At 34.3% G+C, this 15,933-nt stretch overlaps 2 protein-coding genes across 2 annotated transcripts in view; both read right to left on the bottom strand.

Annotated features, from left to right (window-relative positions):
• Window positions 1–13,416, bottom strand: part of lov (jim lovell) — a 103,384-nt gene extending 89,968 nt beyond the window's left edge. Inside the window, exon 1 of the mRNA XM_066403673.1 lies at window positions 13,110–13,416. The gene's annotated coding sequence lies outside the window, so the exon portion shown is untranslated. The remainder of the gene's footprint in view (window positions 1–13,109) is intronic.
• The window catches only part of enok (enoki mushroom), a 214,427-nt gene that overhangs the window by 64,808 nt on the left and 133,686 nt on the right, over window positions 1–15,933 (bottom strand). The gene's annotated exons all lie outside the window — the stretch shown is intronic.

Raw genomic sequence — 15,933 nt, 5'->3', positions numbered from 1 at the left:
TGATATCGATTACTTAGTTACTAAAAGCTGTACAATGACGTTCGATATATCGTTTTGTAGAGAGTAAAAAGTTGTGAAACTTTGTAATTTAAACTTCTTTTCTGCCACAAATAGTGTACGAAATACGAGGGATTGAAGTTTTGGACCATTTTCATACTTTTTCAAATATCTAGGAAACTACTGAAAATGTGGCAACCTTGCAGCGGTTTCCTTAATCAGCTCCATAAGGGGCCAATTTAATCTCATTTAATCGAAGTTGTAACTCTCACCGTTTCGGAGATAGCAATGGTAGGCACACCAAAAAAAAACACCCTGTATAGGTATATCTTTAACAGTTGAGGAAAAAACACTGCTCTTGCATCATGCAACAATTATTAAATTCTTTGTAAGCATCATCTGAAATCATTTTGAATGGGACAAGAAAAGAAACAAGCAAGAAATTTTGTGGAGGGCATTCAGTAGTTTAACCCAAATAGAACGGCAGTAAGACACATTTGGGGGACAATTAAAACCTCATTAGATCTAACGAACATATACGCAACATACTTAAAACGTTGACTTTGTAAGGTGTTTTGTTACATTAGTCTATTGTCGCTTCTCATAATAATTTTGTTCGTGGGAATAGTGAACCCCAGAAAACAATAGGAAGCAAACTCACAATTATTGCACGGCTTTGATCTTGATAAGGTCCATTAATGTTTCATTCTTACACTCCGAGGAGCCTCGATAAAAACCTGTGTTTAAATCACCAGAAGGTTTAGGTCATAAAAGTCAGTCAAGTAAGCGCACCCTGGAATTAGACGAAAATGGACAAAACTCACAGCAAAAATAGTGAAGGAAAAGCATGTAAGTATTTCAATTGACATTACACATTACACGAAGGATGAAGGTCAGATAGCAACAGGCATAAAATTATAATAATGAGACAAAAACTGAAGAAAAAACCATGGCAGTCAATTGTTACAAGGTTTAAGGTGCGAATACATGGTAATGAATTAATTACCGCGGTATGCCTAATCTTTAAATACCTAACGACGGTTTTTACTTGAATCGGCGAGTAATGAGTTTCATGCATTTATTCGAATTGCACTGCATCTGTCTAAATGTTAATTTGTTTTTCGTTTTTTATCACAAATTTTATGACTGATGACAATGGTTATTATTGTCAATTTGCAAACGGTTTTGTGCTTGCGTGCACATCACAGATTCGCTGCATAATTAAGTCAAGACAGATCCGCAAATAAGAAAAAAAATCATTGTTTGTGTTAGGGAATTTTTTGGTTTGTTTTCTATCAATCCGTACAATTTGGCAATTTCAGTTTTCTGGGCCGGAAGTAGAAGGACAATTGCTTAAAGCAGAAATCGACGTAAAAACGTTGGATTCTTTGGTGATAATTCAAAAAACTCCACAATAGACTGTAAACCTGAACGTTACGCGTTGATTAAACCATTTACCAACAGACGAACTCATCCACGACAAGCTGCTGCTACTTCGACACCCACCTGAGGTTTTTCACAAAAGCAGGATTTTTTAAAAATATTTCAGATATACTCGTACTATTACAAATAACAATGGAATATCGCAGATGAATAAACTGTCTCAAGCATTTTTTCATGCCGATTTGAAACACGCTTTCATCACTCTGTGATTAGATAATGAGGTTGGTAAGTTGAGTGAGGCCATTAAATACTCCTTCAAGGAATCGTGCTCACCTATTAGGCAAAGTGCTCGTAGAGTTTCGCGACCCAGCCTTTCATTGGGGTATACTGGACCCGTAGAGAATTTCACAGCCAAACAGCCCTGGGGATATGAAACGGCGTATAAGATAAAATAAGAAAGAGGACAGGCTGCGGACTGGCGACCGAAGAGAGATCTTGGAGTTTCTCCTCGGGAGTTATTTCATTGGAGAAACAGGTGAGGTCGCCCTTCCTTAACCTAGATTAGCGCGCGTGACGTAAGACAGTACATGATATGTGTGGCACAGCACAGCACATGACATTTGTGGTGAAACACAACACATGATATGGGTGGCGCAGCACAACTCATAATACGGGTGGCGCAGGACAACACATGATATGTGTGGCACAGCACAGCACATGACATTTGTGGTGAAACACAACACATGATATGGGTGGTGCAGCACAACTCATAATACGGGTGGCGCAGGACAACACATGATATGTGTGGCACACCACAGCACATGACATTTGTGGTGAAGCACAACACATGACTTGTGTGGGGCAGCACACCCCAGTGTGCTCTTTTCTGGCTGGTACAAATTAATTCAAACTGTACAACATCGCGTGGTGCGCGGACAATAAACTAAAACCTGAAAATTTCCCACTAGAGTTCGCGTTTAAAATACTATACCTACTCAAAAAAACTGAAGGCATTCTTGACGAATTTTAAATTACTTTTAAACAACCTTTTGCAGGAATTTGATATTGCATTAGGTACTCAAAAATTGTGTAGACGTCTTGGAACCGCCACTGACGTATGTAATTTAGAAGCACGAAAAATCCTTAAGGTGATATTGAATTTCTCATACTTCAAGTCAAAAATCAGGCGTACATTGGAGAAGTTTTTAAAGTAGAATAAATATTTGCAGCTGTTTAAAATTCTCATGGGTTACTTAGGTACCGATACCTTCAAACTTTATCGGGTTAGATCAACATTGGCGCATTTGCTTGAAGAATGGTTGAGTAGAAAAGATAGATTTTCTAACTTCTTCTTCTTCAAACTTTAATAAAACAAGATAAGAACACAAAACCAATTTTCAAAAAATTGCCTTTCCAAATCGTTGCGTATTATATCGTTGTTCTTTCGACATACGACATCAGCAGGAGTCAAGTTTTCTTTACGTCCCAAACTAGTATGTATATTTTAGAATAATTCTATTAAACTAAATTACCTGATAACTTATAACCCATCTTGATATGTACTCATATATATTTATCACTTCCCATGATGAAAATAACATGCAATTAATGATTATATACATACATATATGAATTAATATCAAACTCGTTCAAAAAACCATTCTCACAAGTTAGGTGCCGTTTCATCGCTGTTAAATTTCAGCGGAAGCTGGAGAATGTTTAATCATATATGATATAGCAAGACCTCATGTTTTCACGGATAAATTTTGTCTGTAGGAAGAAAATCGTTGTTACCTAGCAGAAACATGATATAAAGAAAATTTATCACATGAAACATGAGCCAGAAAAATCATTCTATCTCCTGACCTCCTCAGTTTAAGCGCAAAAGTACTTGCTATGGTGATGAAATCCTGCCAGTTAGAATGAATTAGAAAGTGTACGTGTCTTCATTTAAAATTTGATTGCTTTTCTAGTTAAAATCTAAGTAGGAAATAATATAAATAATTTTATTATAATACATACAATTAATTATCTGATTAATTCTTTTAATTTTCTTCGATAACTTAGGTATTCTCACTCTTACTCTCTCTCTCTCTCTCTCTCTCTCTCTCTACACAGAAAGAAAAAATACCACACGTTATACTTTTTCTGAGATTATTAATTTATCAGATTATTCTAATAAATTTGTAGTTTTACATGTGAAAAATAAAACCGATAGATCGGTAAATGCGACTATTTCGGGACATTGGCATTGTATCGCATAAGTAGCACGACGAAGCAGTGTTCTTTTAGGACGTTCACCGAATTTTTTGTTAACCGAAATTGTAATGCTCTGTCACCTTTACTGGCTATTGTTTTTGCCTTCGACGGAAATTAAATATAATTATATATTATAACTGGTGCTTAAAGTGATTTTTTGAATTCAGTGAAAGGACGCCCCATTTAATACAATTAGCCAATTCGTAACTGAATTATTTGTACCCTATTAAAATTGGGGAATTTCATCAGTTATTTGCATTTACTATAAAAAAGAGTCACGAAAATTTACAGATATTTTGGATTTAATGGTTATTATTCACAATACACTGGACAGTATACTTATTTTAATTTGTTTTTATAACTGTTAATTATTACCTTTTTTATTTTATATATTTAAAAATATAAAGATTTTCCTAGAAACTAATTCGAATTTGTGGACAATTACTGAGTAATATAAATATTAGGAAAGAAACTTTTTTCTTCAAATTTGAAAAAGAAATTAAACTAGAATTTTTATTTTATAAAGAAGCAAGTTGTACTATTTTTTCTTAGATGGGATCTAGTGGCATTCTGGTACGCCCTTCACTGATCAAGCTACAACTATTTTTCTTGGAGAATACAATTTTCCTATCTATCAGTGGCAGACGCCCTGTATATGTAATCAATCTCTTGGAAAGAATTCCCTATAAATCTAGAAACAGGATGATTATAAATGATGACACAAAACGAATCTCTTGTTAATTACTTTAACATGTTAACACATGTAAAGCTGACTGGAAAATCAGTGCGGTGTTACTTTATGTAAATCCGGTGTTCACACGTTGTGGCCGAAGACCGTCAGCACCAAAGTTTAGATTCTGAAAAAGGGAGTTTACGTCGAAATAAAATTTATAGGATTCATTTATTGGGAAGAGGAAAGAGTGAAAAACAAATTTAATAACAATTCTAATAACTGAGATTTTTTAATTTGAGTTAACGTGTACTCTCAACTGTTGAACAGTAATACGAAGTAAATTTTTGACTTACATCAAACTTTAACTTCATTCTCAACACCTACAGTTCAAGCTTAGTTTTTTGCGAACAGATTAGTTAGGTTTTTCACTATTCAAACAGTTAAATTATTTCATTTAATATGCCTGATTACTCATGTCGTTGGTGCAAATCTCCTATTACGCAATTCACATATCAAGATAAGGAAACATATTAATGCTCGCGCTAATTAGCGGAGATAAACTTCTATCCAAGGTAATGAATTCGCTACAAAATGATCATTTGGGGATTTTCGCGCTTGGCAATTTTCGCACACGAAGTGACATGTGCCTCTTGAATCCAGGTTTCAGATGCGTAGAATGCTGCTTTAATAGACGATATTATGAGATATATAATACAAATGAATTTCGGTTTTAATGATAATGCAATTTGGGACGAAAAAAGCATGCGCGCGCTTAGTGTTTCAAAGCTTTTTTCTGATCTCAACCTATTAATCTAGAAAGAACTAGTCTTGGCGAAAACTTGCAACAAGGCAATGATCCTGATAACTCTTCAAATGAGCAGAAGTGATAAATACTACATTTGTAAGTAACTTGCAGTAATTTCAATTTTGAAAAATGAAGTTTACCCTATCATAGTTGTTCCGGTTACATTATGGCCATCGTTATCGTTACATTATATGATCAAAGTTCCAATCACGAGCCTACTTGATTTGATCTGATAACTTGATTGAAATAGCTGGAAAATCCCACAGTTAGGGCCGATTTCAGCTTAACACCCTCTAGCTTCTTCATTGTGCTGGAATCTTTCTAGTAGAGTCACTTAACATGTATAATAATATAGAACTAACGGACATAACCTACCAATTATCATAACAGTGAAAATGAGGATAATTCCCTGCTTCGGATTTTCCTTTGGGGTTGCCCGAATTTTCGATAAAATTAATTTTTTACTTTCAGCTATCTGAAATGATTCGCTTTATCAATGCAAATTTTTTTTTATGGATTTTTTTCATTAAATGTCTCCAGGTCGCCAAAAACCTGGAAAATTCTATTTTGAAGCAATATCCCAAGAATCGAGCGAGTTTATTTGTTTTATTCTTTATCTGTCCAGCATCTTGCAGATCTGATCGTGCCAAACATTATCGAATGCTGTTCCAACGCCATTACGAATTCATCTAACTACGTCCCTGTTTTTAACTATTTCCATATATTAGCACATAATTGAAGCTTCCAGCCCTAATTCGACTTAATTCAAAATCAATTAAAATAATGCAACACATTAGAAATGCGTTGTAATCGTATTCTCCTAAATTAGCAGAGATAAATTATCCAAATTAAGGAAATAACTTAATTGTCGAAATCAACATAATTTTAATGCGATTGTTGAGAAGCTTGGTGTATTTATTGCGAGCACCGACATATGTAATTCTGTTAGAATGCTAATTAATTATTGTTACGAGGTTGCGAGCATGTAATTATAATGTGTTTTCGGAGCATTGTTTTGAAGATTTATTCGAAAAGGTATTTACATATCACTACCGGTAGAATATGGCACACCTTTTAAGAAATTATGTACATACGAGCGATTTAAGGATTTACATTTAATTTGTTTCTTTGGAAAAGAATGAAAATATACAGATTATGATAAATGATAATATTTCTCTCATGTGGCAATAAAGAGGAATTCCCCAAAGGGACTTTATCATGTATTCTATCAAGTGGCTTAGGCGAGGAAAGAAGTGTAGGAAAGGAAAATTGGAATAGGTGCAGTAGCGTACCCCTAAAAGTGTGAGATGTAAAATTAGCCACACATGTTATTTTTCGAGTGGAACTTTTGGAATAATTGATATACTGCTTACGTATACACGGTGGTCTCCACCTATTGGGTCAAAATTTCCCCAAATATTCTTCCGACAAAAATATTAATATTTGGCAAAATTTTTCTTATACGTGAACATGTTTTAATCTTCAAAAACTAAAAAAAATCGCGAGTTTCAGAAAGTTACTTTTTTAACACAGCAAAGGAATAAAAACTATCAGAAAAAAGAGATCTATCAGAAATAAAATTTTTCAATATTAATATGCCATAAATTGACGTTCGGTATCGTCGCAGTGACTACTTTCGAAAATCTGAAAAACGTGTAAAAATTCATCAGGAAGTTCGAAGATCAGAATCACAAAAATACAAGGGTTTTAAATTATAACATGAACGATGAAGTTTGAATCGACATTTATTTCACCATTAGCTTGCTAGTAAAAGTATGAACCATTACGTGTCATTATTATTACGAGTAAATAGTGAGCCATATATGTATCGTTATTAATATGCTTTAGACACAAAACTAGAAAATGTACTAATACAATATTTCTTCTTTGAACTTTTTTTCTGGGTCCAGTTTGGCCGAACATAAATCGAACAAAACGTGGAATATTATATTAAAATAAACGAAAACTATCGAAAACCACGATTTTGTTTTGATAGCGTATGATGCAAAATATGTATAAATGTTCAAGCTCCTTTCCAATCGTCCTTATCTTGGACACCCGGCACATGAACTAAAGTAGGTGCCGAGAATAGAGATTCAAAAGTTCACCTCACATCTCAAATTCTGTGGAAATAAACATAAATTAACAAAAAAAATTCCAATTTTAGGTTTGATGTTTTAGGCACTATGACTCGTGAAGTCGAGATTCTTAAAGGGCAACGTCCATTTTACGTAAAGCCCGGTCCTGTATGAATAATTAAATTTCCATATACATATAGTAATTATAACACCTTCTAAGTTCACACGTTTGTTCACAATACTAGTAGCGTGTTCGTAGTGGAGTGTAAAATTATAACAAATCTGAGCATTTTTTAATGAATATGTTACCATAGAAGCACAGAAGCGGAACTGATGTGAAGTGTTTGCTGCGTTAATTGCTTATATTGTTTTGTGCATCTGCATTTGTAGTGATGGTTCGCACTATAGAGTTTTTAGTTCGTGTTGCTGAATGAACATTGAAGATTTTTAGAGAATGTTTTCTTCAATTTGAAAATTACAATTCGTTTCCCCTAGCCCAGCTCATCCTACCAATTCTGACCCGCGAAAAATGGTTGTATAATTTTTTGTTATAAAAGAACTGCAGAACTTCAAGATCAAATAGTTAGTACTGTAACAATTATAACAGTTTTTTCTATTTATATTTGATCTGAAATTGAAAAAACCTAACAGTTTGTGGTTGAAGCTGTTCAAGGAAACAGCCTGGCAATTTATTATTACTTTTCTGATTCAGCAGGGAGTCCCAAATTTAGAAATAAGTTTCAAGCTAATTGAGGATGAAAAAGAGGTCCCACGTACCTATTCTTATAAGATAAACTAACAGCAGAGTTTTTGATATTGTGTCAGCAGCATTCTTGTTTTTTGAATGGTCCTTGTATTGGCAATGTAAGAATTTAGATGAACCAATAGAAGATTACGACGAAGTATGGAAAATCAGAAATTTTGTGATTTATGGTTTTTTAATTTTCATAAACGAAACACGGCCTATTTCAACCAGTATAACACTAGATAATTACATATTTTTGAATTAGATACGATATTTTTATACATGGTTTTAATCATATAAATCGTAGAAGTCGTTACACCTCTGGTACCTAGAAATTAACCACGTTTGGTGTTTTGTTTTTGTATACGCTGTTGGTGGTCTACTAAAATGCGAGAATTAAATAGGTTACATCGGTGTTCAGCAAGGTTTTTGCTACATTTCGATGTGACAATCTTACGTAATAAGATTTTACAAGCTACCTCGGCATTACATCACATACACGTGTATATTAATATAATTATACGGCCGAGCTGTTAACCTGTTATTATACTCAGAAATTAACCTACCCACCCACAAACATATCGCATTTGGAAAGTATAGATTTCAAATTACCATGAATATCAAACATGATAAATCAACGACAACGTATGAGACGCGGAAAAAAGTAAGAAAATTCCCAGGAATCATAAATAACCTGGCCCGACATATTACCAACATTAAGTAGAGGTAATTGAGAGTTATTAAAAACGTGTAATTTTAAAACGCATGCTCCGAGTAAGTACCTGTACATTAAATCACCTGCTTTTATTAAAGGGTGTTTACCTTGCTGCAAGTGCTAATTAGCGCATTAGCTATCAATTACGGTGATCGGTGTTATTATCCCTTTGGCGGTATGGTTTAATTTTGACGTGCACAATGCATGCACTGAGAACCGGCTGTATTCATTTTCGCATCGGTTGACGAATTTCAGAACGGTAATTATTACTCTCTTGTTATACTAAACAAGTTCGTTAGGTATTCGATCCAAATCGCACCTTTTGTTTGCTTGTTTAATTCTTTATTGGGCAAGTTGAAGTAGATCATAATATTGTTTTTCGTATAAAATCGAGCGTAAAACGCACTTTTAGACTTAAAAAAGAGTTTGTCGCGCGCCTTTTCGCTTGGCGAGTGGCCGGCAATGTACTTTGCCGAGCACCTGGCGTTAGCACGGAGTAAAGTCTGGTATATATTTGTTTGTTCTGTAACTATAAATTAATTCATTTGCTGTTGGAATGGGGAATAAACAAAAGATATCATTTTTAAATGTTTTCCGACCTGCTAATCATTACCATATGTCAACGATGTATTGTATGTTAAGTGATATAGGAGTTCGATGTAAGGTGAAAGACATGCATTTGAAGCCCGTTAAAACCGGGGCTACAAGACACACTATAGGTACAACTAAAATCTCGTTCCACACATAATCCGGCTCTCATACATAATCAGAATGCGCAGGCCACTTCTTTAAACTCATCTAGAATTAATGTGTAGACTCAATTCATCCTTTTCGTGTACTTTGTGTTAAAACACTAAATCCACATATCGCTGCCACTGGTAACAGAAAAGAAAAAAGGAAAACAGGCACGACACGCATCCGGAAAAGCCGCGGGCGAGAAGAGAATGTGTGAAACATCGGGAAACTATCAACAGGTTGGTTGGGAAAATGTGGAAGGCGAGCGCCGGAAAACTGTTCTCTTTGTGACACTGAATCATCACATTAAACCGTTTACCTTCAAGTTAAATGCTAACCCTTTAAAATATAGTTATGGGCTTAGATTAAATTGTTAAGTTCTGCGGGGATGTGAAATTACGGATGAATTTTAGTGGATCGAAAATGTTGAGAGTTGCGAAAGACACGTGTCTGAAATTCTTGTACTCTTCTAAAATAATCACAAAGATTAAGTGTTGTAGGTAACTTGACGTATTTGTGTATTTACGTGCACTGATAAATCAGCGAGCATACAGAACACATTTAGGCTTTTTATGGCTGAATTAGTAGAAATAGTTGCTCCTTCAGAAATATTTTTCACTATTCGAAAACACTCAAGTATGCTATAGAATTCTAGTTATATCGATAACAGCAGCGTACTTTACACGACTACATAAATTCTCCCTTACAATAGTAAGATGGTTTAGTGCAGCAAATAAAAAAGTTTGCACAACAGAATTGTTCCTCTCATTGTAGGGTATTTATTGAAGTGGAGCAGAATTTCTTCCTAAAACAGAAGAAAAAAGAGATCACGACAAATTACGAAGTGAAATCTGTCGCTACGCAATTTTATTCAGAGTTTGAAGGTAAAAGGAGTAAAGTTGCGGAGAGTACGAACTATGAAACTTACGCCAACTCCTGCGAATTAGGAGGTTTAGGCAAGCAATTACTGTTTCTTCATACGAGTATAAATTGTAATATATAATGTCAGACTTGCCTCGAGTTGTAATGTTACATTGACACAGCTCAGGGTAACATTACAAGTGTAACCTAAGAATTTTGAAGCAGGATTTAAAACAATACGACTGAGAAAGCGGTAGAAAAACTGAAAATACTAAAGGACATCATAATGACATAGACAATGTAGACTCACACTAAAACCAACTTATACTCTCAAGCCACGAAATAAAAGCAAAATCCCCAACATTAATAGGAACGACTAAACCAAAAACCAACGTCCAGTACTTAGGAGTAAAAGGTAAATAAGTAGGGAGCAAAGAGAATGAGGGATTGATATGAATTTGTTTTACAATAGACCAAAATATTGCGTATTTAGTGTTTGGCAATAAATACTTTTGAATACTAAACCTTTCTATACAGGATGATTCTTTACTTATAGGCATAAACTTGGGAAATTATAGCTGAGGACAAGTAATGATTATTAGTGAAAAAAAAATGTAGTAAAACATTTTTAATGTCAGAAATACGAATTTATTTCAAATAAAAATATAAGAGAAAAAATGAGTATAAAGATATGTGCAGCCACTGAATTTTGATGTGATTCGCTGTATGCTAGAATCACGTCCATAAATTCTTCGTGTGAGAAATAATGTGCCATACTTTTACTCGAATCGCGTGAAAATGAACTGAAATATGACCACAATTGAAAAGAAAGTACTGCTAGAAATACCAAACATATCGTCCTGATTTGTTTACTTCTTAGTTTTTATAAACAAAAAATTTTACCTGATAAAGTTTTTTGTGTCTCAATTCAACTGTGTATTGAAAATCACGGAAATGACTTCGAACAGTTGCTATGATAAATTAAATGCATTTTCAATTTTATGAAATTTAGGTTCTTTTATTTTTACTTGAAATAAATTGGTATCTCCGAAACTAAAAATGTTTCACTACATTTTGTTTTCACTAATAACCTACTTGTCCTCCAACCATTACTTGTCCTCAACTATAGTTTCCCAAATTTATGCGTATAAGTTAAGAATCACCCTGTATAGCAATTTATATCCCGGATATCCGACTTCCAGTTAGATATGGTACAGCCACCACCTATTCAGACACAAAATACTTATTTACATAATATTTGGTGGCCATATAGTAATACACTTTTTGTAAATTATGCATGAATTTTTCATATCTCTGAACCGAAAAAAGCGCATTGCGTTCCAACAAAGCTCCGGTTGGTAAATATAAACTTGTCCTGCAACTGAGGTCTAGGTCGCTTCTTATGTAAATTCTAATTCATGAAGAATTCATCTTCATGAATCATCCTTGATATATTTTTAGCAATTTCACATTACAAATTAAACCAGGGATTTTTCGGAATAAAAATAAAATTATACAGGAAAAATAAACGGATGCTACATGGCATAGTCTAGTTGTAAGTTTCGCAAGCTATGGATGCTCCGCACATATTACTTTTTAGACCCAGATGTTTCAGAGTAAAAATTATATCATATAAAAATAATAAAAACTCTCCTTTTGATGGATGAACTAATGGAAACAATATCCCCCCCCCCCTTCATATTCTGAAATGCTACGGTTTTGATGGGTAAATAGGTGTGATATAACGTTTATATTCCTCTCAAATTTCCTCAAACAAATATGGTTAATGTCTCTGTTCCTGGACCATCGGGAGAGATATAAAGTAAAAGACATAAAGATAAGGTTTTATACAGTTGAATGTTTTATAAACCGTCCTATTCAGCTAAACCTCAGTTACAGCCAAGTAGTCCTCAGTCGGCACTGTAATAAAAGTTCTTATAGAGGGGCCCAAGCTGACACATATGCGTCAGTGGTTATTCTTGCAAAAAGTCACTAATGGACACTAAACAATGTGATAATATTTGTTTTTTGTACTGTCTAAGGGTAATAAAATTATTTTTGATTATTCGTATCAGGATTTAACACATCATTGAAGATGACCAGAGAATATCTGGACATTTATTCTTCCATCCCAATGCGAATGTATGTGTGCCTAGTAACTAAAATTGCATTTTTAAATATACAATATTTCTCCTATACAGTTAATTAAACCGCTTTGATCGACTTCTTATGATAAGAGATGAATAACGTAACCGAGGTTTATAATCAACTATCGTTTCAAAAAAGTTCTACTATATGATGCCACATCTTCCACCTATGTGGTGTTTGGTGGAAAAGGATCTGTGAAGAAATAGGACAACCATCTCAAAAACGTAAATAAGTGGCAATACGACATTCGGTTATGAAAATGATAGATTTGGAAGTTCCGGGAAAAAGTACTAGTAGAAGTATTGGGGATTCAACTTGCATTTATACTATAACGAAAAATAAATTTTATGTAGCAGGAAATCATTTAATAAATGCATATTACCTAACGGCAGGCGTATTAAGAATTCTTAATGGCCACCGCCCGTTAAGAACCGTTTATCGTGTCTATTTCTGACATATGTTAATTGAAAATAAGGTAAGCTACTTCTATAAATAGGAGATTTTATGTCGGTGCCTGAAGGATACAAAAAAATTCTTTTTGCGTACACATTGAGGTCAAAACACCTCCTATACCTACTTAACTTCAGTAGACCGCTTTGATCAACTAGGTGAAGAAAAATTTTCGAGTCCCCGTCAACGACATAAGTTATTGAACTGGTAAAACTGGCAGACCATATATTATTTCCAAATCTAAGTAATTGATTTCATACCTGATTTCCCAATTCCTAATTCATTGAGCTTTTTGCAGTAATGATGTAATGAAACAGTATCTAAGTACCTCGATCTTACAATCACATCAATCCTTAGTGCGATACGCGGACACAATTCACTGAAATCCACAAAGGAGAACGACAAAGTCTCTATTGTCCTCACTATCCCGCACTAAGTCAGCATCCAGTATCAAAAAACCAATAATCCAACAAGTCCTAGATCAATCCGTAATGTCAATATGGTCTTTTACATAACTGTGAAAATGCACCTAAATGCGCGGATCATCGCTCACCCACAACAGTACCATGCAACCTAGTTCTTAGACGTACTCGCGCTTACGTAGATACGCTAAGTACCACAACGTAAGTGTAAGAAGTAGTACTATACTGCAGTACCGAGCAGTTGGTAAGGAGAATCGAGGTGGTCATGGTACATAGACCGCCTTCGTATGTTCTTCATCCTTTCATTGGTCTGCCTGATTCTACTTCCACTCGCGGATCGCGAGTCTAGAACCGTTTTGATTCTTTTAATTCATGTCGTTGACAGGTACCCGTTTTGTCACCGCGCTTAATGGGAGGAGCATGTAATTTGGTATACTGGTTCAAGACATGTTCCTCCTAATCATTAGTATTTTTCTTTTTTTTTTAAGTATAAACCCATGTTTTTCAAGGTACCTATTTCACGTTTAGCATTGAGTATGGGAATTTCAGAACCTCGGATTGTGTTATACCTAGCAGTTATAAACATTTTTTCACGATTTTATTTGGTAATACAAGAATAATTTGGATGAATTTAAAATTTAGGTGAAGGCTTTAAAGTCTACAAAATATGCAGCATTGACTATGAAACTTCAGTTTTTGCCCAATAAATTTTTGTTTGAAATATTATTAAATTCCACATCGACTTCAGCAAATTCATCCATAGTTCTGAGCGCATTGTTATCATCAAGGATCATTCTGAAAACAAAATTTCATAAGTTCTCAATGGGATTCCAATCCAGTGAATTTACTAGCCATTCAAACTTCCGATTTCCTCAGCTTGAAGTGTTTTATGTAGATTTCTGTCTCGATTTACACGAGAATTAAATTACAATTATATGTATATACAATTACATTATGTAAATGACAAATAATAATATTTTCGACATAAATTTGGCTGGTAGACTGCTAAAGTGTGTTAAGTTATACCTAGCGTGTCCACCTAGGACATTCCTATATACAGTGTGGAAGTTTTGGATAGAACAGTCCATACAACTAAGATGCCGAACATATGCGGCCAAAATCCTCGGACACGTCGATTTTTATTTTTTCTTGCGGTTTTTTTGATGGTAAACTCATATATGGAGGGTAGTCGAAAAATCAGGTACAACCACCAACTTTGTTTTTTCAAATAGAAACGCCTATTTTTATTTCATTTTTGAATTCTACACAAAATTCTAAATGCGTTTCATGTACCATTTCCTATATCTAAACACAACAGGTCTCATGAAATTTACGATTGAACATATATATTAAGTTTTTTGGAAATTGTGGAGGTCGGAAGAGAATACTTCAGAAATGGATTCAGGCTAGGGCCATGATATTTCGATTTCGAAGAGTAAATTGGATCACATATCAATCGTCTCTTTCACTAGGAAGCGTGTTCGTCGACTACAAGGAATTTTTTCTTCCATTAGAATTTCTTCATGTCTATAGATGATTCACACTATAGAAAATCATGAAATATTAGAATTAAGCGATATGTGGAGATTAGATAATGCAACTCCGTAAAGCCTGTTAATTTTTGCTCTATTACACTCGGAAGTTTTAAAATTCCAGGTAAGAACCTGATATTTTAAAATCCTAAGACAGAAATGAACGAACATAATGTAAGGAAACTGAACAAAACTCACGAAATTTTTTTAACCCAATAAAAAATCATCAACACTTTTATTCGCACAGTATTTATGATCTTTTTTGTTTTCCAAACAATTGGACATTTAAAGGTGATTAGCAAAATCAGTTCGCCTTGTTTCAGAAGAATAAGAAGACTTTTCTTATTGTCCATTAAATTCTGCAGGTTGGTCTTTTTTGTATCAGAGATGCACGAATTTTACCATGACATCGTAAAAGATCTTTTTCTTAAGACTCTAATCTCAAACCCATGATGACCTACGTTAATTTTTGAATAGATTATCCATTTACTAGTAATTAATAAAGTGGTTGACACATTGACAAAGTGGTGAAATATTCGTGTTTTCCCTGCCCATCACCCTTTCACACAGTCCTGGCAGGTAGGTGAAAAATTTGAAACTAAATTTCTATGCCTACCGCTTTACAAATAATAAAACAATTTGCTTCAGAGGGTCGCCTATCGAAAGACAACCACGTCCCAAAGAGGGACACCAGACGTCTAGGGCCGAAGTGACATGATGGTGCTGAAGGCATAGCTGCTAGAGAGAGGTTTGATCAAAAAATCCTCAATTATTAATGAAAAGGGCGGAATATTTAAAAATTGGAATAAATGGCGGTTACTTTAACCATTAAATTGCTGCTCAAAATTTAATGTTTTTATTCATATTCTGACAAATAACTAGAAAACGGTTGGCGATACGAAGACAAGGCAAGGGGCCAAGAATTTTTCTAAATTGGACAAGAGACGCAAGTTATAACAAATGAACGGTGAGTGGTGAACCAGAAAAAAGTTCGAGGGTAGCAAAATAAAGAAAAATATGGCCTATAGCTTTTCACAATGATTTAACAAGCTCATCTAGTTAAAGCATAACGTGTTATATTGAAGAAAAAACAAAATAATATTTTAAACTGTAACACCATTTTATTAACA

The sequence above is a fragment of the Euwallacea similis genome, chromosome 30, assembly GCF_039881205.1.
Source record: "Euwallacea similis isolate ESF13 chromosome 30, ESF131.1, whole genome shotgun sequence".
NCBI classification, from domain to species: domain Eukaryota; kingdom Metazoa; phylum Arthropoda; class Insecta; order Coleoptera; family Curculionidae; genus Euwallacea; species Euwallacea similis.
Note: the sequence above shows the minus strand (reverse complement) of the source record. Positions and strands in the feature narration are given on the sequence as shown.